The 24437-nt window shown below is 40.8% G+C and overlaps 1 long non-coding RNA gene across 1 annotated transcript; it reads right to left on the bottom strand.

Moving 5' to 3' along the window:
• Positions 1-16010: 16010 nt before the first annotated feature.
• On the bottom strand, positions 16011-18102 carry LOC149494272 (uncharacterized). Its single transcript, XR_016321973.1, has 3 exons — positions 17882-18102; positions 17665-17744; positions 16011-16160 (listed from the first exon to the last, which is right to left on the bottom strand). It is a non-coding gene; the product is annotated as an uncharacterized LOC149494272 (long non-coding RNA).
• Positions 18103-24437: the final 6335 nt, after the last annotated feature.

Genomic DNA, 24437 nt, shown 5'->3' with positions numbered 1-24437 from the left:
ATCATTTTAGGCGACAATCGCCTAAAATCAATCATTTTGGCAATCAAATTGCCTAAATCAATCTTTTTGGCTAGAAGCCTTAAATCAGTCAATTTTTGGCAATAAAATTGCCCAATCAACATTTTGGCAACAAATGCCAAATCAAATCAATCAATTCTTTGGCAAAATGCCTAAACAAAATGCACGAAACATACACACACTCATGCATTAAGCATGCCCATTCAAAGCCCTTCAAAGAAGGCCTATCGAACTATGTTGACTTTGATCTTCCATTCAAACGGAAGTACGTAGGCACGTTTGGGATTTAATCCCGAGCGGCAAGTCGAAATCATCAAAACACATTTCATTGGTCCAATTACATCATTTACCCTGCAAAGCATTCATTCATCGGTTAGTTAATCAGCATGACATAGTCTCGGGATCCACCTCGGGTTCGCAGACCATGCCTTTAACATTGGGATAATTAATCTAGTAACTAGGTTAATTAAAATTGGAGTCACTTAGGGTTTTTCCTAGTTTACCCTAAAATAATTAAACAAGGTGGCGACTCACACATCACGTGCATTTCTTCCTTAGTCACATGCATTCACATGCCATGATGTTTGGGGAGGGGTTCACAGTTTGGCGACTCTGCTGGGGACTTATGTAATCGTTTTACATAAAGTGGACTACAATTGTTGCGTAAACTAACCTGCCCTTCTTTAGGTTATTATTTTACTATGCTTTGTTTTACAGGGTACCCTAGCAAAGATTAAATGTTCTTTCTTTAAGAACGCTTAATAAGGAGAATTTCGACATAATTGAATTTTACTTTAAATCATTTAAATTTGTTGATTTATTTGCACGAATTGAGAATCTTTTTCTCCATTGCATAAAAAAAATGAATTTCAAATGAATTTCTTCTCTCTCTGTTCAAACTTCTGAGTCTGGATAGCAAGTAGCGCTGATCGGCAGGTCTCTTTGATTATGTCGACGGACAGCCAAAGCGTCCTCCCTGTTACCGCAAACCATCCCTAATCCTTTTGGGGGTGGCCCATGAGTATGCGTACCGTTGAACCCACGCGAAACTCTTTGTTTCACATGTGGTTAGGTATATCCTTACTCAAGGTTCAAGGGTCCCTTTATAAGCCAATTCTCTATTTGTGTCATAGCCTATAGTACATATCCTTTAGGACTGTATGCACCCAATGATGCTGAATCATTCCATTAAAATGAATTATGTTGTGATGTTGTGCTCATTCACACATTCACCCCATACTTCACCAAAAAAAAAAATTTTTCTCAATTTGGCCACTAAGGCCCAAAAATTCTCAATTTGGCCCCAAAGGCCCCGAAAATTCACATCTTGGCCCCTAAGGCCCTAAAATTCCCATTTTGGCCCCTAAGGCCCAAAAGTTCACATCTTGGCCCCAAAGGCCCTAAAATTCACATTTTGGCCCCTAAGGCCCAAAAGTTCACATCTTGGCCCCAAAGGCCCAAAAGTTCACATCTTGGCCCCAAAGGCCTGAGAATTCCCAATTTGGCCCCAAAGACTCAAAAACTCACATGTTGGCCTCAAAGGCCCAAAAATTCACATGTTGGCCTCAAAGGTCCAAAAATTCACATTTTGGCTCCTAAGGCCCAAAAAAAAAATTCTTTGAGAACTTAGGGCCTTTCGAAAAGTCGAGGTGTCCAGCCCTAAGCACTCTACCTTACATATCACATCCCATTGGGTCCTATCCTAGGTACCCCTCCAAAGATCACCTGTACCCGAAACACCAACTGAGCTCTCACCCACAAGTCCAACAACCTCGACTGCACCAATGGCATCGCTTGTTGATATCCAAACCCTCATTGAACAACTGGAGGCCAGACTGGAGGCCAGAATGAATGAGGCCCTGGCCGCCCGAAGGGCAGCCCTGATAGCTGAATTGGGTAATGGGAATGGTAATGGAAATTCGGCCGGAGGAAGTGGACCTGCTGCCTCCAATCAGGGTCCTGCAGCTGAACCAACAAACCCTACCCTAAACCTGGATGATGTACCCTCCAAAACTGCTTCTGAGCTGGAAGCTCAGAGAATGAGAGAGAAGCTAGAACTCCTGGAAAGATCTATCACTGCCCTCAAAACCCACAAAGAAGTGGTGGACATGGACTCCTTGTCTTTGTTCCCCGAGGCAAGACTGCCAACCAAATTCAAAATGCCCAACATGGACAAATTCGACGGAACCACTTATCCTAAAACTCATTTGAAAATGTATGTGGGTGCCCTTAACCCATTCGGATTGAGCAGCGAGCTCCTTGCTCAGTTGTTCCAACAATCTCTGATGGGTGCTGCTTTGAGGTGGTTTGTCAGCTTGGATCGCTTTAAGATGAAAACATGGGAAGATATCTGTAATGCCTTCAATTCACAGTATCACTATAACATGGAGGTGGATGTCACTCGAAGAGAACTAGAAACCACCAAGCAGAAAAACAATGAACCCTTTTCCTCGTTCCTTACGAGGTGGAGGGCCAAGGCCGCCCAGATGATTAACCGGCCCTCTGAACAAGAACAGGTGGACATAATAATAAAGAACCTACAACCTGTCTACCAACACCAACTTCAAACACAGTACTTGCCTACGTTCCAGTCGCTCATTGCTACTGCAACTAAGGTGGAAGACTTAATCCAGTTGGTTCAACTCAAAGAAGACTCATACAAGAAGCAGAATCATGCTGGACTTTGAAAAACCGTTTACAAAACCTGGTTGACAATGGGTCCATCATCCCCAAGAGCAAGTTGAATATCAACCAATCCCTTGCCTAACCATGGGATTAATGCAAAAAAAATTGCTGAATAAGAATCTTTCGATCCTTTCGAACTTTTCTTAGAAATGAATGAAGTTTGTGTCTGAGAAGGTTGAGATCAAACCTGCAAAAGAACAAAGGAATTGTTCAAGACCAACGACAACCTGTCTGATCGATTTAAGCATCGAGAAGAACAAAGTCACTACAGTCAATCCAATCCTAGTCCATCACAGTCCACCTAGAGTCTATCTTTTAGGATCTAGTTTTTTCTTTTCATTTTCATTTCCATTCAAGTTTTCATTCAATTCAAATTTGTAAATCTAAGTGTCTTTTGTACACAAATTTTGTCTTATCAATAAAAAGGGATCAGTTTACGTTCCAATCATGTTTATACTCTTTCCCTATCCTTTCTTGTGAAAGCACCAAAAAAAAAATCAAAAAAAATAATAAAAAATTAAAAAAAAATGATGATAAAAAAATAATAAAAATTGGCAAAGAAAAATGCATTCATCCTTTCATTTGCTCTGCATCAGTCAAAGCTGGGGGCATCCTAAGAAGCACCATCAAAGGGGAAGTTTTGAAGGGTAATCATGGAAAGGATCCAGCAAAGGGTGCGCAAGACTTCAAACAGTACCGAGGCAAAGCCGATTGAAGGGGTTAGGGCCAGAATGGTTTCTCCGAAAACCCAGGAATGGAAGATGCTCCGACAGAGAGGTGTCTGAATTTTGAGCTTAAAAGCGACAGAATAAAGAAGTTATGTTTGGAATTGGGTTGGGTCTGCACGAAGTCGCAATGCTATCCATACATCTCAGAATCAAGTTGCCTCGAAATTCTTTATGGAGAGGCTGCTTCTAAGCAAGCAAAAGGAAAAACGGGACAAAAGGAACCCCTGGTCAAAAGGAAGCAAACAAAGTAAAAGAAAAAAAATGGGTCAAAAGGAATTTCTGCATAAAAGAAAGAAATCAAGGACAAAGCTACAGGAAATCAAGTTGTCAAAAACGGGTCAACTGCTAGCTCTCCGTTAAATTCAAGCCCATCAAGGGTAGATGACAAATCATTTCAGCCATAAGGACAAAGACATCAAGCCGGGAAGGAATCCTGCGAAGAAATCAAGTCAGAAATGAATTCTGCATCAACATCAAGTCGGGAATGAATCTCGTAAAGACATCAAGTCGGGAAGGAATCCCGCAAAGACATCAAGCCGGGAAGGAATCCCGCGAAGAAATCAAGTCAGAAATGAATTCTGCGTCAACATCAAGTCGGGAAGGAATCCCGTAAAGACATCCAGTCGGGAAGGAATCCCGCAAGGACATCAAGCCAGGAAGAAATCCCGCGAAGAAAATCAAGGCAGCAATGAATTCTGCACAAAAACATCCAGCAGGGAAGGAATCCCGCAAAGACATCAAGCCGGGAAGGAATCCTGTGAAGAAATCAAAACAGAAATGAATTCTGCATCAACATCAAGCCGGGAAGGAATCCCGCAAAGACATCAAGCCGGGAAGGAATCCTGCGAAGAAATCAAAACAGAAATGAATTCTGCATCAACATCAAGTCGGGAAGGAATCCCGCAACAACATCAAGTCGGGAAGGAATCCCGTGAAGAAACCAACACATAAATGAATTCTGCATCAACATCCAGTCGGGAAGGAATCCCGCAAAGACATCAAGCCGGGAAGAAATCCCGCGAAGAAATCAAGCCAGAAATGAATTCTGCATCAACATCAATTCGGGAAGGAATCCCGCAAAGACATCCAGTCGGGAAGGAATCCCGCAAAGACATCAAGCCGGGAAGAAATCCCGCGAAGAAATCAAGCCAGAAATGAATTCTGTATTAATATCAAGTCAGGAAGGAATCCCGAAGAAATCAAATCGGAAATGAATTCCACAATCAGCATTAAGGCGAAATTGAATTTTGCCCCAACAGCAAGTCGGAAATAAATTTCGCACCAAGACGGAAAGGAATTCCGCGCTAACATCAAGTCGGAAATGAATTCCGCACCAGCCGAGCACGAAGTTCGCATCCCTGAAGGAACTACGAAAGACCTGATTCTCCCCATCCCCCGAAGAGTTCTTGGAGATACGTAGGCAGCCACAAAGGCGCGGTCACAAACATAAGTCTGCATCATAAAAAGCATTTTCTTTTTGCCAATAAAAAAATAATAAAAAAAATAATAAAAAAAAGAGAAGAAAAGAAAAATAAAAGCTGGAGTTGAAAACCCGAAAGGGCGGCTTCAAGTAAGAATTGAGCCTGCTAGGCTGAAAACCCGAAAGGGCGGTCTAGGCAAAAGTTAGGGCAAAGAGCCTGCTAGAGTCGAAAACCCGAAAGGGCGGCTACTAGGCAAAAGTTAAGGCAAAAAGAAAAAAAAAAGTGCTTTCAAAGGTCTTCTCGGGAGTATATAAATCATTTTTTCCAGGAACCACTGAATTCCTTCAAGTCAAAATTCACTACAAGAAAAATTTGAGTCTCTAAATCGAGTCTCCAAAATCAAGTCTGCATCACCAGTGGTCATTCCACAACGGGTCACAAAGATCGAGTCATTCTCAAAAGTTCGTTTTGAAAGTGTCACTCTTTGAGTCATTCCTCGAAAAAAAAGAAAGAGAGGAAAATGTCAATTCAATCCCCGGGGTTTCCAAAACAACCCTAAAAAAAAATGTCAAACATAATCATTGAGAGGTAATCCTTTAATACCTCGTCTCCACTCGGACCATCGTTTCTTCGATCCTTTCAGACGAGCGATGTCATCCACATTGTCTGTTTTCTCGAGTCATATAAGTGGCTTTGTTCTCTTTGATTCCTCAATCGATTGGACAAGTACAACACCAATGTTGTGAAGTATTCCATGGTCAGCACCATTCTGGGGGTAAGAAGTGATAAGAACCTTCACCATTCTCCCATCACAGAAGTAATCACGGAATTCTTAGTCTTTCATTAAGAAGAAATTCTATGTCAGCTAATAAGGGCATCAACTCTCTCAAGCAGGGGGCAAAATCCTCCAAGTCGGATTCAGGGGCAAGTGTTAAAAAAAAAAACAACATGCACAACCCAGGGTGAAACCCAACCATCGTCAATCTCTTTTACACAAACCCAGGGTAGAACCCGGTTAATGGTTAACGTTTTTTACATAAAACCTAGGGTGAAACCCTAACCAATAACCAACCATTTTTCATCCAAAACCAAGCCATTGGATCATTTCGACTTTAGGTGGACCCTTGGTTCTCATAGAAAAAAAAAAATCTCTTTTCAAGCCCTCATTAAGAGGCAAAACATCTTTTCAAGCCCTCATTAAGAGGCAAAATCTCTTTTCAAGCCCTCATTAAGGGGAAACCTCTTTTTTTCAAGTCCTCCAAGAGGCAAAATTTCTTTTTAAGTCCTCAAAGAGGCAAAAACATCTTTAAGTTGCAAACATAAATCCATGCATTTGATCATTTCATTTCAAAGAAAAAAAACCAACGGCGGGGTTTCCTCCTTTGCCCATCCTCAAAATTTGCTCCTTCAGACGGCCACTGGCTCTCATAAATCATTTTTATGATAGCCAGTGGAGGGCAACTGTGAATACTCAAATTTTGAGGCTCAAAAAGCCAGTTTTCCCGTCCGCGGCGGTGGCGGCCGCCCTTAAAGGGTGCGGTAGCCGCTATCGCCGCTGGCGACAGCGGCTGCAGTCGCCTGTGAATACCCATTTTTTTGAGGCTCATAGAGCCAATTTTCCCGGACTGCAAACAGTCCGACCAGACCAAAGGCCATTTTGGAAGTTCACCGAAAGTATGCCAATATGGTACTTGAAATGTCTGAAAAATTATGAGGATCGCAGAACTGGTCCCAGAATATTTTTTGGAGGTCCGGAACTCCCGAAAAAGCCTCCGGAACGAAAAAAAGCACACGGGTCGATGTGCCCGCCCTCAGGCGTGGGCACGCCCGCCCTGGAGGGCGGTCCAGCCCGCCCTCAAGGGGCAGCACGCCCGTCCCCCTAAGGCGGGCACGCCCGCCCTCGAGGGCGGGCAGGACCGCCCTCGGGTCTCCTTTTTTCCTATAAAATTGGCCCCGGGGCCTCCGTTTTTACTCACTCAGTCTGTGTTGACGGACGCTCCTTCTCCCCTACGCTCCTTGCGATTCTTTACTGCTTTTCTGCATTTTAGTTTAGCTTTAATTGCTTTCTTGCTTTGTTAAGTGGTCATTAAAATCAAATTAATTAATATTACCTTAACGAGGAGCTTAACCAGGAGTTAAGAAGCGGTCGACGATTAAATCAGGTACATGAACTAGACTCTGCCTATTTAAATTTAGCACTTCATGCATACTTCTCTTCTACTCCTAATAATTCTACAATTGCATAAAAGCATTCACGTCAATCATTAGGCAAATAAACTGCCTCAATTAAATAAATTTAGGCCGAACGCCCGGTTAATCAATAATCGTGGTGATAAGCTTAAATCCGACAATATTGGCTTAAAATACCTAGTTAATTAATAACTACGGTGTATTTGCCTATTTCGAACAGTTCGGTTAAAAGTCCAATTAATCAATAATTGTAGCTAAAGACCTTAATAAATCACATTTTTTTTGGCAACAAATTGCCTACAGTTTAATCAATCACATTGTTGGCAACAAATTGCCTATGGTTTAATCAATCGCTTTTGGCAAACAAATTGCCTATAAGTAAGATTAACCATTTTTTAGCGACAAATCGCTTAAATCACTCTTTTTGGCTAAAAGCCTTAAAATCAATCAATTTTTGGCGACAATCGCCCAATCATCAGCTTTTGGCACACAGATTGTCTAAATCAACTGTTTTTGGCTAAAAGCCTTAAAATAATCAATTTTGGCGACAATCGCCTAAATCACATCAATTTTTGGCAACAATTGCCTAAATCAATCAATTTTGGCGACAATCGCCCAATCAACATTTTTTGGCAATCAAATTGCCTAAATCACTCTTTTTGGCTAAAAGCCTTAAAATCAATCATTTTAGTGACAATCGCTTAAAATCAATCATTTTGGCAATCAAATTGCCTAAATCACTCTTTTCGGCTAAAAGCCTTAAAATCAATCATTTTGGCGACAATCGCCTAAATCACATCAATTTTTGGCAACAATTGCCTAAATCAATCCATTTTGGCGACAATCGCCCAATCAACATTTTTTGGCAATCAAATTGCCTAAATCACTCTTTTTGGCTAAAAGCCTTAAAATCAATCATTTTGGCGACAATCGCCTAAAATCAATCATTTTGGCAATCAAATTGCCTAAATCACTCTTTTTGGCTAAAAGCCTTAAAATCAATCATTTTAGGCAACAATCGCCTAAAATCAATCATTTTGGAAATCAAATTGCCTAAATCAATCTTTTTGGCTAGAAGCCTTAAATCAGTCAATTTTTGGCAATAAAATTGCCCAATCAACATTTTGGCAACAAACGCCAAATCAAATCAATCAATTCTTTGGCAAAATGCCTAAACAAAATGCACGAAGCATACACACACTCATGCATTAAGCATGCCCATTCAAAGCCCTTCAAAGAAGGCCTATCGAACTACTTTGACTTTGATCTTCCATTCAAACGGAAGTACGTAGGCACGTTTGGGATTTAATCCTGAGCGGCAAGTCGAAATCATCAAAACACATTTCATTGGTCCAATTACATCATTTACCCTGCAAAGCATTCATTCATTGGTTAGTTAATCAGCATGACATAGTCTCGGGATCCACCTCGGGTTCGCAGACCATGCCTTTAACATTGGGATAATTAATCTAGTAACTAGGTTAATTAAAATTGGAGTCACTTAGGGTTTTTCCTAGTTTACCCTAAAATAATTAAACAAGGTGGCGACTCACACATCACGTGCATTTCTTCCTTAGTCACATGCATTCACATGCCATGATGTTTGGGGAGGGGTTCACAACTATGTCCAGCTAAACTTTTATACTAGGGATTTGATGTAACTTAATTCGATTCTAGTTTATAATATTAGATTTATTTTTCATTGTTCTTGTTATAACTTATTATTGTGCTTAAAGCTTCCAGGCAGAAAATTTCCCCTTGATTGAGTTATTTCAATAATCGCTATCGGGAGAAGGGTTACTGATATGAAAAAGATAATAATTTACTTGAGAATAATAACTTGACGCGGAAGCTATATGGTTTGACTCAAGGGGGGTTTTCATAAGTTAATGATTATTAGGTTATGAACTCACAAAACAACCACAAAACCCAAGGATCTGATTTAAGTTTGATTCCACTATTGGAAGATAGGAAATTATACTAGATTAGAATAGCTAACAATACATCGGGAGAGCTTGTTAGTAACTCTAGGGTTGTTTCTTCTACTTGAACAATTGAAATTGATTAATGAACTAATAGAATAAGCTGGATAGAATTAAGTGAAATCAAATTCCCTCGTAGTTTAATTCCCTGATTTCTTTTCACCTAAATTTTGTGCTTGATCTCTTTCTGTTTTTACTTTAAATTTTATTTTCCTTATAGCAATTCTCTCTTATTATCGTTTAAATAATAATAGGTTAACATAATTTTGGTAATTGATATACAATCCCTGTGGATACGATACTCTCTTACTCTATATTACTTGTTGCGATTTCGTACACTTGCGAAAATCACTGTCAACAGCGATCAGAAGGTCAAATGCTATTTTCTCAGTGGTTTCCTTGGACGGATCGATAAAGAAAAACCATGAATAAAAATCCCTAGCCCTTAAATAGGTTCATGCATACATGAAGAAGTTGCATATTTTATCTCTTTCTGAATGTTGCAGGTGATAAAATGGTCACCCCATCATTTTCAAAAATGTAAATCCTTTTTGTTTCTGTGGTTTTCCTTAGCTTTCGTTTTATTATCTTTTGTCCGTTTTGGAATAAAGAAGATGGGCATTTTTGCCCGCATTAACAAGGTGGACCACTCTTGCAAGTGGGTGGGATGCCTCCTTTTTGTTCCTGTGGTTTTGTTTTCTTTATGCAGGAATAAAGCAAAGTCAAAAAAAAAAAAAAAATTCAATTTAGAGTCGATGTGCGGCTCGTATACTTCAACAATTTCATCTACTCACCACACAGGGGGCAAAATCATCAAAATCATCAAATACCCTCAGATAAGTCTTCTTTCAACACCGCATCAGGAAGGGTATACCAAAAAATTTAGGGTTAGAAAAATTTAACAAAATTTTCAAGGTTTACTTAAAAGATAATATTTTTGGTTCCAGGATGAAATTCCAAACTGGGGGCAAAAATAAAATCTTTTGCCCTGATGCAAAATTTCAAATTTCAAAGTTTATGATTATTAATGCATGGAGGCATGTGATGCTCCAACATTTAACAAAGGCGAGATCTGTTTGTACACAGAAATTGCTCTTTTCTCTCTTGAAAATATTTTCAGGTCAACCAGTGATGGTTTCTCGAAGCCGTTTGATCCCACCAATCAGTGATGGTGTATTGTGAAGCTGTTTGGATTCTAATCCTGATTGGTGATGGTGTATTACGAAGGTGATCAGGACAAGGCAAGATCTGTTTGTACACAAAAATTGCTCTTTTTCAAATCTTCTAAAGCCGATTAAACTGAGCTGAGGAAATGAACAACAAAGCTGATTAAACCGAGCTTTGGACAAGGCCAAATCTATTTGTATACAGAAATTGCTCTTTGGACCCACAAAGCGAAATATGTTTGTATACAGAAATTGCTATTTGGTCCCACCAAGCGAGATCTGTTTGAACACAGAAATTGCTCTTTTTCAAATCTTCTAAAGCCGATTAAACTGAGCTGAGGAGGTGACCAACAAAGCCGATTAAACCATTGGATAAGGCAAAATCTATTTGTATACAGAAATTGCTCTTTGGACCCACAAAGCGAAATCTGTTTGTATACAGAAATTGTTATTTGGCCCCACTAAGTGAGATCTTTTTGTATACAGAAATTGCTCTTTGGACCCACAAAGCGAAATCTATTTGTATACAGAAATTGCTATTTGGTCCCACCAAGTGAGATCTATTTGTACACAGAAATTGCTCTTTTCAAATCCTCTAAAGCTGATTAAACTGAGCGGAGGAGGTGAACAACAAAACCGATTAAACCGAGCTTTGGACAAAGCGAGATCTGTTTGTATACAGAAATTACTCTTTGGACCCACAAACCGAGATCTGTTTGTATACAGAAATCGCTCTTTGGTCCCACTAAGCGAGATCTGTTTGTATACAGAAATTGCTCTTTAGACCTACCAAGGCGAGATCTGTTTGTATACAGAAATCGCCATTTTCAAAAGAATCTTAAACGTAGCCAGATGACTGCCGATGCTTAGAACGCTGATGTAGTCCTACTGGAGCCTTCAGGTCAATTCAAATCTTTCGAGCCAACCAAATTTCAAAGTTTATGGTTATTAATGTATGGGGGCATGTGATGCTCCAACATTTAACAAAGGCAAGATCTGTTTGTACACAGAAATTGCTCTTTTCTTTTTGAAAATATTTTCAGGTCAACCGGTGATGATTTCACGAAGCCGTTTGGTCCCACCAAGTAGTGATGATGAATTACAAAGCTGTTTGGATCCTTTTCTCGATTCGTGATGATGCATTACGAAGCGAATCGAGTCAATCCTTTTCCTATCAGTGTAAGGAGCATTCAACCGATGATTGCTTCAAGTTAAGGCACACCATTCAAGATTTGATAGATAGCGGAAAAATTACGAAACCTTCCGAGAAGAACAAGCCAAGCACAAAGAACAATCCACTACCCTAGTACCAGTACAATTATCCACCCCACAAGTCCCAGTCAAGTAGATTAGTTAATGCAATCGGAAGTGGCTTACCGGAAGAGCTTGTGTTGGCAGAGGCTGAATGGGAAGAAAGAATGTGTGCCATGCTGAATATATGGGATGATTGCAGCAGCGAGGAAGACGAAGAGAAAAGGCCCGTGAAAATAAAGATTGAGAAGAGCATTACTGTAAAGGTGGGCGAGGTACCAGAGAGTGAAGACGAGCAGATTCAGCTCGCAATCCAGAAAAGTTTAGCTGATCAGGAAGAGCAGTGGTATTATAGCAGCGAGGAGGATGTGAATGAAGTGGGCATCTAGAGCTTAACCCGAAGGGGGCGAGTGTATAATCCCTATAGCAGTGTTCAGGCTAAGGGAAAATAAGTTGCCACTGATGGCATGAGAAAGAAGACAACAGAAAAGGGTGAAGAACAGCCCAAAGAAAAGAAGAAAGAAGAGGAAGTGGGAAAAACGCAAAAGAAGACTACCGAAGTGGGTGAGAGCAGCCAAAATACAACACCTGGTGGTGTAACTGCAAATTCAGTGTTGAGCCAGTTGCAGAGGACAAAGGCTGATATTTCATTATGGGATTTGCTAATGGCCTCCAAGGAGCATAGGGAGTCTTTGTTGGAAGCCATGACATTTGTTAGAGTGCCTGCCCAGATCCAGAGCGTAGACATGATTAATGTGTTGCAGCGCAGAATTGGTGAGATCACCTTCTTAGACTTTGACCTACCTCCAGAAGGAAGAAGTCACTGCAAGCCTCTGTACATTCAGATTGCCGTTAACGGCCGTGAAACCCGCAATGTAATGGTGGACAACGGATCGGCTTTATGTGTGTGGCCATTGAAGATGCTATCCAAGTTCAAAATTGAGGAGTCAGAACTTGAACCGTCCAACATGGTGGTTAAAGCATATGATAATACCATGCGCAATGCAAAAGGAACTTTCAAAGCAAAGATCTCCACAGGGGCTATAGAGAGTTGGGTGGATGTGGTCGTTCTAGATATTCTGGCCAATTATGCTCTGTTGTTGGGAAGGCCATGGCTCCATCCTCTAGGTGCAATCCCGTCCACCTTGCACAGAAAAGTTAAGGTTCCATGTGGTACTGAAGTAGTGACCATTAATGCTCAAGAGGATTTGAATGTGGCAGCAGTAGAAGGTCTTGAGTTGACTATCCCTTTGTCTGGTTTCCAAGTGGCTATGATTGATGTGCCAATTAAGGAAAGTAAAAGTGCAGTAAACATAATGAGCCCTTTTTCTAGAAAAATGATGAAAAAGATGCAGTGGCAATATGGCAAAGGGTTAGGCCGGGAGTTACAAGGAAGGTTTGAACCGTTGTCATCAGCACATGGACAACAAGACCGACGTGGGCTGGGATATTCTGAAAGCAGAAAGAAGGAGAAATATGAGATCCAGTCTCTGGTTAGAGAGCCAAATCTGAATCAGATTTTCTTTGTCCCAGTGGCCTCAGGGGAATTTCAGAGTAGAGGAAAGACTTACCCTGGTCTGGAAATCTTCATGACAGACTTTGATAAACAGTTGATCAAGTCTCTTGAATCTACCTTCGAACAGTTGGTTGAAGGCACTCAGTTCATGGTGAGTATGGTTCAAACAAGCAGTGACACTGAATGGTCAAAGAAGATATCTGAGTTCGAAGATTTCCTGGGGATTGGGGATGAAGCTTCCAAGATGGTGCAAGAGCAGAAGGCTAAGGCAAGGATCCTCCAATCAGTACTAGCTGCTGAAGATGCTGAAGAAGCAGAGAAGAAGGTGATGAAGATGGCAGAGCATGGAGAGGCCAAAGTAGAAGCTACCCCGGAAGCAAAGGAAATTGCAGATGCTGATGAAGTAATCCAAGCAATAAAGGCTAGTTATGATGAATGTATTGAACAGGCTATTAATCCTGTCTTTTGTTTTCTGATTTTTGTTTTGAGAACAATTTGGATGGTTTCCCTTTATTATTCCAATCAATGGAAGTGAATTTTGACTATTTGTTTTCTTATTTTCCTGATTGTCACGTTCATGGCATTGATTATACCACGCGTATATTTGACATAAATGCATTACATCATTTTGCATTTAACTTAAGCACCACCGAAGATCCTAAAATAATCGAAATTGGATCGGACTTCAAACCTGAACTTAGATAGGATCTTCAAGAATGTCTTACGAGAAATCCAGAGGTATTTGCCTGGAGCTATGCAGACATACCAGGAATTGACAGATCAATCGCAGAGCACTTCATTCCTACTGATCCAAGTGTTAAGCCGGTGAAACAGAAGAGGAGACGGGTCAGACCAGAATGGCAGGATAAGATCAAAGCTGAGGTCCAGAAGCAGTTGGATGCAGGATTCTTAGAAGTAGTACACTATCTGGAATGGTTGGCTAATATAGTCCCTGTGCTGAAGAAAGACGGGAGGATAAGAGTTTGTGTTGATTACAGGGACTTAAACAAAGCCTCACCTAAGGATGACTTTCCACTTCCGTACATAGATGTTTTGATCGACAGTGCTGCCGGAATGGGATGTTATTCTATCATGGATGGATTCTCTGGATACAACCAGATACTAATGGCCTTAGTCGACAAGCATAAGACTACCTTCACCACGGATTTTGGGACTTTTTGCTATAGAGTGATGCCATTTGGGCTGAAGAATGCCGGGGCGACATATCAGGGAATGGCTACAACATTATTTCATGATATGATCCATAAAGGATTGGAAGTATATGTGGATGATATGGTGATCATGACAAGAACACAGGAAGAGCATGCAGAAATGCTATAAAAGTTCTTTGCACGGGTTAAGCAGTACAACCTAAGACTCAATCCCAATCATACGAGCTCGAGTCAATAAGTTGATTCAACATCATCAAAGTCGGGAATGAATCCCGTAAAGACATCAAGCCGGGAAGAAATCTCGTGAAGAAATCAAGTCAGAAATGAATTCTGCATCAACATCAAGTCTGGAAGGAATCCCGCAAAGACATCCATTTGGGAAGGAATCCCGCAAAGACATCAAGCCGGGAAGAAATCCCGCGAAGAAATCAAGTCAGAAATGAATTCTGTATTAATATCAAGTCGAGAAGGAATCCCGAAGAAATCAAATCGAAAATGAATTCCACAATCAGCATTAAGTCAGAATTGAATTTTGCCCCAACAGCAAGTCGAAAATAAATTCCGCACCAATATGGAAAGGAATTCCGCACTAACATCAAGCCGGAGATGAATTTCGCACCAGCCGAGCACGAAGTTCGCATCCCGAAAGGAACTACGAAAGACCTGATTCTCCCCATCCCCCGAAGAGTTCTTGGAGATACGTAGGTAGCCGCAAAGGCGCGGTCACAAACATAAGTTTGAATCATAAATAGCATTTTCTCTTTGCCAATATAAAAAATAAAAAAAAAAGAGAAGAAAAGAAAAATAAAAGCTGGAGTTGAAAACCCGAAAGGACGGCTTCAGGAAAGAATTGAGCCCGCTAGGCTGAAAACCCGAAAGGGCGGTCTAGGCAAAAGTTAGGGCAAAGAGCCTGCTAGAGTCGAAAACCCGAAAGGGCAGCTACTAGGCAAAAGTTAAGGCAAAAAAAAAAATCCCTTTCAAAGGTCTCCATGGGAGTATATAAATCATTTTTTCCAGGAATCACTGAGTTCCTTCGAGTCAAAATTTGCTACAAGAAAAATTTGAGTCTCTAAATCGAGTCTCCAATGAGTCTCTAAAATCAAGTCTCTATCACCAGTGGTCATTCCACAACGAGTCACAAAAATCGAGTCATTCCCAAAAGTTCGTTTTGAAAGCGTCACTCTTTAAGTCATTCCTCGAAAAAAAAAGAGAGAGAGGAAAATGTCAATTCAATCCCCGGGGTTTCCAAAACAACCCTAAAAATGTCAAACACAATCGTTGAGAGGTAATTCTTTAATACCTCGTCTCCATTCGGACTATCGTTTCTCCGATCCTTTCAGACGAGCGATGTCATCCACATTGTCCGTTTCCTCGAGTCATATAAGTGGCTTTGTTCTCTTTGATTCCTCAATCGATTGGACAAGTGCAACACCAATACTTTGAAGTATTCCTGTAACACCCACCGGCCAATCCCGAAGAACCAGACGGCGGATGCCACAATCGGTGCCGGAGCACCGTCTTATGTCACTTATTAAAGCTAGATCACAAATTAGAAGTGGTTAAATTTTCATAAGGAGGCAAGTAATTAACATTTTGTTTTGTTTTTTTTTTTTTTTTTTACAAAAATAATATTTGAGGAAATTCCTACGAAAATTTCGCAAGAGTTTCCCCTAAAAATTAACTTGCCACACAAAGAAAATATACACACTTCCAATTTTCTCCAAACCCCCAAAACTCCAATTCAACACAACATACTACAAGCACTTCTAAATATCCATCAACATACGCATAAAATTCAAAACACATTCTTTTCAAGGAATCTATAATCATCATACACCAAAAATATAGTAAGATGTTATTTCCTTAAATAATCATAACTCTTAATACATTATAAACTTATTATGTCCAACCTTCACAACACAATATTTATATACATGCCAAAAATCACCATTTACAAAATATCCTACCCAAAATGTGATATCTACTCTGATGCTCGTCCTCTGGTCTTGAAGAACACCCTCCGCTCCTAACCTGCGCGTGATAAAAATCAACGCGCTGAGTGAAAGACTCAGTGGTGCTAAATAACCAACAATTTAATTAACAATAATAGCCAAGGCAAAACTGAAATTACTCAACTATATAAATACTGAAATCGCATGCATTTAATTCAAATACAAAAATAAATACAAATATGTCTTCATTCTTTTATAGCAACAATAAAATTTTATTTTTCGTTAAGGCTCGTACTCATGCAGAATGAACATAAGCAGATTTGATCGTGGCCTATATTAGCGCCACCCCCATCACATACTCGTGGCCTATGAAAGCACCACCGTGGCCTATGAAAGCACCACCCCCATCACACAATCGTGGCCTATGAAAGCACCACCATGGCCTATGAAAGCACCACCGTGGCCTATGAAAGCACCACCCCATCACACAAATAAGCGCGTCCGCCTATTTAGAAGGGCTGATAACCCTAGCATATGATCATAGCTTCACAATAAGAAAATCCATCTCATCATACCACGTTTCAATCATGCATAGTAGAGCCCAAATCAAAATCATTCTTTCACAAAAGCAATAATTATAAATCAAAACCTCTTCATTTCTTAATACTCATTACTCAAAACATTATAGATATATATAAACTTAAGATAGTATAAAAGTACATAAATCAAGAACTTTTCAGCATTTTCATAATCTTTACCTTTGCTGGGTTTTTAACACATAATTTGAGTTATGGGTCTCCAAATTGAATGAAATCAGATTCATTAGAAAGATAAGACAAAATAATACAAATATTCAGAAGGGACCACACCCAGATCAAAGAGTAAGATAGCAAACAAAAGCTCAGAACACAGACCAACAGATCAGACCTGATTCAGCAGAACCAAGTCCAATGTTTCTTGAATTCCTACTTCACAAAACACTCAAATGAAACCAATCCAGAACGAGAGAAGTCTCAAGACACAGGGAAACAACTTTTATGAAGAACTCAGAACCTAATCTTGTCATTATAGTGGTCAAAATGGGCACTCAATTTAGTAATGCATGTGGCCCGACACAACAGAGTCAGTTTGGGTGTTTCAGCCATAAGTTGAGCTATGTATCTCCAATTTGGACAAAAGAGGATGGGTTGGAAAGATAAGAAGTAAATCTATAACCTTTATGAAGAACATAAGACATTATTTTGCCATTTGAGTGGTCAAAATGGGCAATCATTTCGGATAGACAGGTAAGACAGCATAACAGAACCAGTTTTGGTATTTCAATCATAAGTTGAGCTAAAAGTATTGGAATTAGACATAAGAATATGTTCTGGAAAGCTGAGAAATAGAGCTACAACTTTCATGAAGAAGTCAGAAACAAATGGGAAGTGTAAAGGGGTCAAAAATGAGTTCCAATCCCACGGCAGAACACATCTCACATTAAAATCAGCTATTTCAACCAAACATACAAAGTTCCCAAAATATATTCAAAACCCTAACCATGTAAAAACAACTTAAACAAGTGAAATTATGATTGCACTAACCTTATTAACAAGCTTGAATAAGCTTGGAAAGCCTTACTCCTTGGCTTTCTCTTTACCCTTTGAGGATGGTTCTCCAACCTCTTCAAAGCATGAAAAATCAACATTACAAGCAAAACTTGACAAAAGAAATAGTTGGAGCATGATTTAATGCATCAATAACATGTCTAAACCATGAATTCTACTTAACAATTCACAAAACTCAAAAACCACAACTTACTTGCTTCAATGGTAACTTCACTTCTCTTTGCTTTTAATCACCAAACTCAACTTCTACTTCTTAATTCTTAAGAATAAAGTACTAATCTATGGTTTAATTAGGTAGTTTGGTGGTAAATTTGGAGGTAAGAAAATGAAGAAATGAAAGAAAGAGGAAGAAGATGGAGATGGCGTGGATAAGGAGAAGAGAAGAAAGAAATAAGTGTTGTGGTGTTTACTTTAAGTGCCAAAGTCAAATTTGACTTCCAAATTTCATATCAATTGTGTGGCTAAGATCAAGTCCTAAGTAATCTCATCCAATGGCTCTAAATATTCCTCAAATACTCCTCTTCTACTTATTATTTAACTCCACCAATTAATTAAATTAACTCCACTAAAATAATTCCTCATTTATTTCTTAATAGACCACACTAGAAATATTATGCATGTAATACATAAACTCTCCAAAAATATTCATTAAATATTTTCTACCCACCTAAATCATGCAAACATGCTCCAAAAATAGTAAATAAAATATTAACTATGCATAGTAATTTTTCCGGACTAAAATAATACCAAGTCCCGGACCGATGGTACTATTCACAGACCGGTAAATCACTATTGCCGACACTAAAAGAAAAATCAGTCTGTTACAGTTCTCCCCCCCCCCCCTTAAAAGAAATTCGTCCTCGAATTTACCTGGTGTAAATAACTGAGGATGCTGTTGTCTCATAATATCTTCACTTTCCCATGTAGCTTCCTCGGTCTTATGGTTTCTCCAAAGGACCTTTACCAAAGGTATTCTCTTATTCCTTAGTTCCTTGATTTCCCTCGCAAGTATCCTCACTGGTTCTTCCTCATAGGTCAAATCTGGCTCTATGGTAACAGATTCAACTGGTATCACATGCGATGGGTCGGACCGATATCTCCTCAACATAGACACGTGGAAAACATTATGGATCCTATCCAGGTCTGGTGGTAAAGCTAGTCTATAGGCTAATGGACCCACACGCTCAATGATCTCATATGGACCAATGAACCTAGGACTAAGCTTACCCTTTCTTCCAAATCTCAATATTTTTTTCCATGGAGATACCTTAAGGAAAACCTTATCACCCACTGCATACTCTATATCCCTCCTCTTCAAGTCTGCATAGGACTTCTGACGATCTGAAGCTGCTTTCAATCTATCTCTGATAATTCTGACCTTATCCTCTGTGTCTCGAATCAAATCTGGACCTATAATCTTGCCCTCACTCAATTCGGACCAACATAGTGGAGTCCTACATCTCCTGCCATATAGTGCTTCAAAAGGGGCCATCTGAATACTCGATTGATAACTATTATTGTAGGCAAATTCTACAAGTCGAATGTACTTCTCCCAACTGCCCTCAAACTCAATAGCACAAGCTCTTAACATATCCTCCAAAATCTGAATAACCCGCTCTGACTGACCATCAGTCTGAGGATGAAAAGCTGTGCTGAAATTCAGCTTAGTACCCAGGGCCTCATGTAGCTTCTTCCAAAATCTAGAAGTAAATCTCGAATCTCTATCTGAAATGATGGAAGAAGGAACCCCATGTAATCTCACTATCTCATCTATATAAAGCTCTGCATACTGCTCCATGGTGAAGTCAGTCCTAACAGGAAGAAAGTGTGCCGACTTAGTTAGCCTGTCAACTATTACCCATACAGCATCTTTCTTTTTAGGAGTTAAAGGCAATCCAGTCACAAAATCCATAGTAACCTTATCCCATTTCCACTCTGGAATAGAAGTAGGGTGTAACAAACCAGAAGGAAACTGATGCTCTGCTTTCACTTGCTGGCACGTCAAGCACCTCGACACATAATCTGTGATATCCCTCTTCATCGCCGGCCACCAATAGTGTGATTTCAAATCATGATACATCTTATTACTGCCAGGATGCATAGCATAGGGACTACTATGCGCTTCCTTTAAGATACTCTTTCTCAACTCTGAAATTTTAGGCACACAAATTCGATCCCCAAAGTACAAGCAGTCCTCTCTAATCTCAAATCCCTTTTTCTTACCCTCTCTGACTAGACCTTTCCACAAGGCAATAGTCTCATCACCCTGCTGTGCATCTCTAATCTGCTGCAGTAGGCTAGGTTTCACCATAAGCTCTGCTATAAGAGCACCAACTCTAGTCACAGATAAGCGTGCATTCATAGCACGAAGAGCAACTAATGCCTTTCTACTGAGTGCATCTGCCACTACATTAGCTCTACCCGGGTGGTAATCAATAGTGAACTCATAGTCCTTAAGTAGCTCTAACCATCTGCGCTGCCTCAGGTTAAGCTCTCTCTGCGTAAGCAAATACTTAAGGCTCTTATGATCCGTATACAAGTGGCATTTCTCACCATACAAGTAATGTCTCCAAATCTTTAAGGCAAACACAATAGCTGCTAACTCCAAATCATGGGTAGGATAGTTCTTCTCATGTGGCTTCAGCTGTCGGGAAGCATAAGCAATCACCTTGCCCTCCTGCATAAGCACACAACCCAGACCATTATGCGAAGCATCACTATAAACATCATATGGTCTGCCTGGAGCTGGCTGTGTCAAAACTGGAGCCTCAGTAAGCATCGCCTTAAGCTTCTCAAAGCTACTCTGGCATCTATCAGTCCACTCAAAACGGACATCCTTACGAAGAAGTCTAGTCAAAGGGGCTGCGATAAGAGAAAACCCCTTGACAAACCTCCTGTAATATCCAGCCAAACCTAAGAAACTGCGAATCTCTGTGACATTAGTAGGTGGCTTCCAATCAAGCACTGCCTCAATCTTCTTCGGGTCCACCCGAATACCCTCTGCAGAAACAACATGCCCTAAGAAAGCAATCTCAGTCAACCAAAATTCACACTTACTGAGCTTGGCATACAACTATCGGTCTCTCAAAGTCTGCAGAACTGTTCGTAGGTAATGATCATGATCCTCTCTAGTCGGAGAGTACACCAAAATATCATCAATAAAAACCACCACGAACTGATCCAAATAAGGATGGAAGATCCGGTTCATCAGGTCAATAAACACTGCTGGGGCATTAGTCAACCCAAATGGCATCACTAAAAACTCATAGTGACCGTAGCGTGTCCTGAAAGCAGTCTTAGGTACATCTGATCCCTTCACCCTTAGCTGATGATAACCTGATCTCAGATCTATCTTCGAGAATACACTAGCTCCTCTCAACTGATCAAACAAATCATCTATCCGAGGCAATGGATACCGATTCTTCACAGTAGCTTTGTTAAGTTGTCTGTAATCAATACACAATCTAAGTGAGCCATCCTTCTTCTTTACGAACAATACTGGAGCACCCCATGGAGATACACTAGGACGAATAAAACCCTTATCAAGCAACTCCTGAATCTGTATCTTTAACTCTTTCAATTCAGCAGGCGCCATCCGATACGGAGCAATGGATATCGGTGCAGTACCAGGCATAACCTCAATACCAAACTCAACCTCTCTCTCAGGAGGTAAACCAGGCAACTCCTCTGGAAACACATCCGGAAAATCACATACTGTGGGTATATCATGGACACTAGGAGACTCTGACTCTGGAGCAAGTACACAGGCTAAGTAGGCCTCACAACCATGCTGTATCATTCTCCTAGCAGTACTGGCTGAAATAACATTAGAGAGGTAATCCATCCTCTCCCCCACAACTACAATCTCCTCTTCAGACGGAGTCTGAAGCATAATCCTCTTACGTCTACAATCAACAATGACCCCATGTCTAGACAACCAATCCATACCCAATATCACATCATACTCCTGAAAAGGCAACTCTATCAAATCACCCGGAAATACATACCCATGAATGACTACAGGGCAATCTCTATACACCCGATCAACTACTACACTCTGACCCAAAGGGCTAGTAACCTCAACGCTGTGCTCTAATGTCTCAGCATGCATACTACCTAGTCTACCCACATGTGTGCATATGTATGAATGCGTGGAGCCCGGATCAATCAAAGCAAGTACAAAAGTGTCAAAGATAGAGAAGGTACCTGCAATGACGTCCGCCGCATCCCGCTGCTTCCTGGTCCTGATGGCATAAGCTCTCACCTGTGCTCTAGCCTCTGGTCTCTCCACAGTCTCAGAAACTGGTCTCTCACTCCTAGTCCCATATCCCTCACTACGGCCTCTACCTCTGCCTCTCTGAACATAGGGAGCTGGCCTCCCAACCTGCTGAGCTGGACGAGTCACAGTCATAGGACAATCCCTAATTATATGCTCAGTGGATCCACATCTATAGCAAGCTCGCGTAGCTGCCCAACACACCCCAACATGCCTCCTGCCACACTGACTGCAAATCGGTAGACCTGGCCATGTAGCACCTCCACCACTAGCAACAGATGAAGCCGGAGGAGCTGGTCTCGTAAATATACCCCGACCAACTGTCTGGCCCGGTCCCCATCTGCGGTCCGCCTCTAAATCTCTTGCTACTAGACTGGACCCCTGAAGTCTGTCCAGACGTAGCACTCTGAAATCTCTTATACTGACTACTCTGTTGGATCCTCTGACCTCTGGCCTGTCTCTCATTCCGAATAAGCTCAAGCTCTGTAGCAGCCTTCACCAAACCAGCTAATGTAGTGTGGGGCTGGGATGTCAAGTGCATCCTATACTCATCCAGTAACCCCTTCCGAAACCGCTTACACCGATCTGCCTCAGTAGGGACCAACGTAGAAGCATACCGACTCAACCGCAGAAACTCCCGCTCATACTCGGAAACAGTCATCCGTCCCTGCCTAAGCTCAAGGAACTCTGCTATCCTCTGATCTGTGTATAACTCCCCTACATATTTCTCCCGAAAAGCAGAGAGAAAGAAATCCCAAGTAACATCCTCGGCTCTCGCTATCTTAACCATAGACTCCCACCATAGGTAAGCCTCTTCCTTTAGTAAGGAAACAGCACAAATCAATCTATCTGCAGGAGTACACTGCATCTGGTCCAAAACCCTCTCTGTAGCTTGGAGCCAAAATTCTGCTGCAGAAGGATCATCATCTCTCCGACCCATAAAATCCTCAACACAATACTTCCTCAGTCTCTCTACCGGGGTATGAACTGGAACAGGGGCTGGTGCGACTGGAGCCTGGGGAACAGCTCCCGCAGCCTGCCTCAATGCAGCTACCATCTGCTGTACCAAATCACCCTGATTAGGCCCCGCAATAGCCTGCCCTACAGCCGAGGCGCGCTCTGCATTAGAACCCAAAATGCCACCAGCAACACCACCGGCTGGCCTACCGCCCTCTAACATAGCACCCTCTGGAGGGGCATAACTGTCCACCTCCTCATCCGGCAGGCGCTGAGACATCACTAAATACCTACAAAGACCAGCGGATTCGCATCAGAGAGAAATTCCCAAAACAGACTAATGGCATGTATTTAACTTAAATCACTTATATCATTACTCCAAAGCGGATAAACTCTCATACCAAATCATATATCCTAGAATCGTCTAAACCTATGCTCTGATACCACAAAATGTAACACCCACCGGCCAATCCCGAAGAACCAGACGGCGGATGCCACAATCGGTGCCGGAGCACCGTCTTATGTCACTTATTAAAGCTAGATCACAAATTAGAAGTGGTTAAATTTTCATAAGGAGGCAAGTAATTAACATTTTGTTTTGTTTTTTTTTTTTTTTTACAAAAATAATATTTGAGGAAATTCCTACGAAAATTTCGCAAGAGTTTCCCCTAAAAATTAACTTGCCACACAAAGAAAATATACACACTTCCAATTTTCTCCAAACCCCCAAAACTCCAATTCAACACCACATACTACAAGCACTTCTAAATATCCATCAACATACGCATAAAATTCAAAACACATTCTTTTCAAGGAATCTATAATCATCATACACCAAAAATATAGTAAGATGTTATTTCCTTAAATAATCATAACTCTTAATACATTATAAACTTATTATGTCCAACCTTCACAACACAATATTTATATACATGCCAAAAATCACCTTTTGCAAAATATCCTACCCAAAATGTGATATCTACTCTGATGCTCGTCCTCTGGTCTTGAAGAACACCCTCCGCTCCTAACCTGCGCGTGATAAAAATCAACGCGCTGAGTGGAAGACTCAGTGGTGCTAAATAACCAACAATTTAATTAACAATAATAGCCAAGGCAAAACTTAAATTACTCAACTATATAAATACTGAAATCGCATGCATTTAATTCAAATACAAAAATAAATACAAATATGTCTTCATTCTTTTATAGCAACAATAAAATTTTATTTTTCGTTAAGGCTCGTACTCATGCAGAATGAACATAAGCAGATTTGATCGTGGCCTATATTAGCGCCACCCCCATCACATACTCGTGGCCTATGAAAGCACCACCCCCATCACACAATCGTGGCCTATGAAAGCACCACCGTGGCCTATGAAAGCACCACCCCATCACACAAATAAGCGCGTCCGCCTATTTAGAAGGGCTGATAACCCTAGCATATGATCATAGCTTCACAATAAGAAAATCCATCTCATCATACCACGTTTCAATCATGCATAGTAGAGCCCAAATC

The sequence above is a fragment of the Jatropha curcas genome, chromosome 8 (assembly GCF_041381405.1).
Source record: "Jatropha curcas cultivar XTBG-Jc1 chromosome 8, XTBG_Jcur_1.0, whole genome shotgun sequence".
NCBI lineage: Eukaryota > Viridiplantae > Streptophyta > Magnoliopsida > Malpighiales > Euphorbiaceae > Jatropha > Jatropha curcas.
The sequence above is the reverse complement of the archived record's forward strand: the minus strand, read 5'-3'. Positions and strand labels throughout refer to the sequence as shown.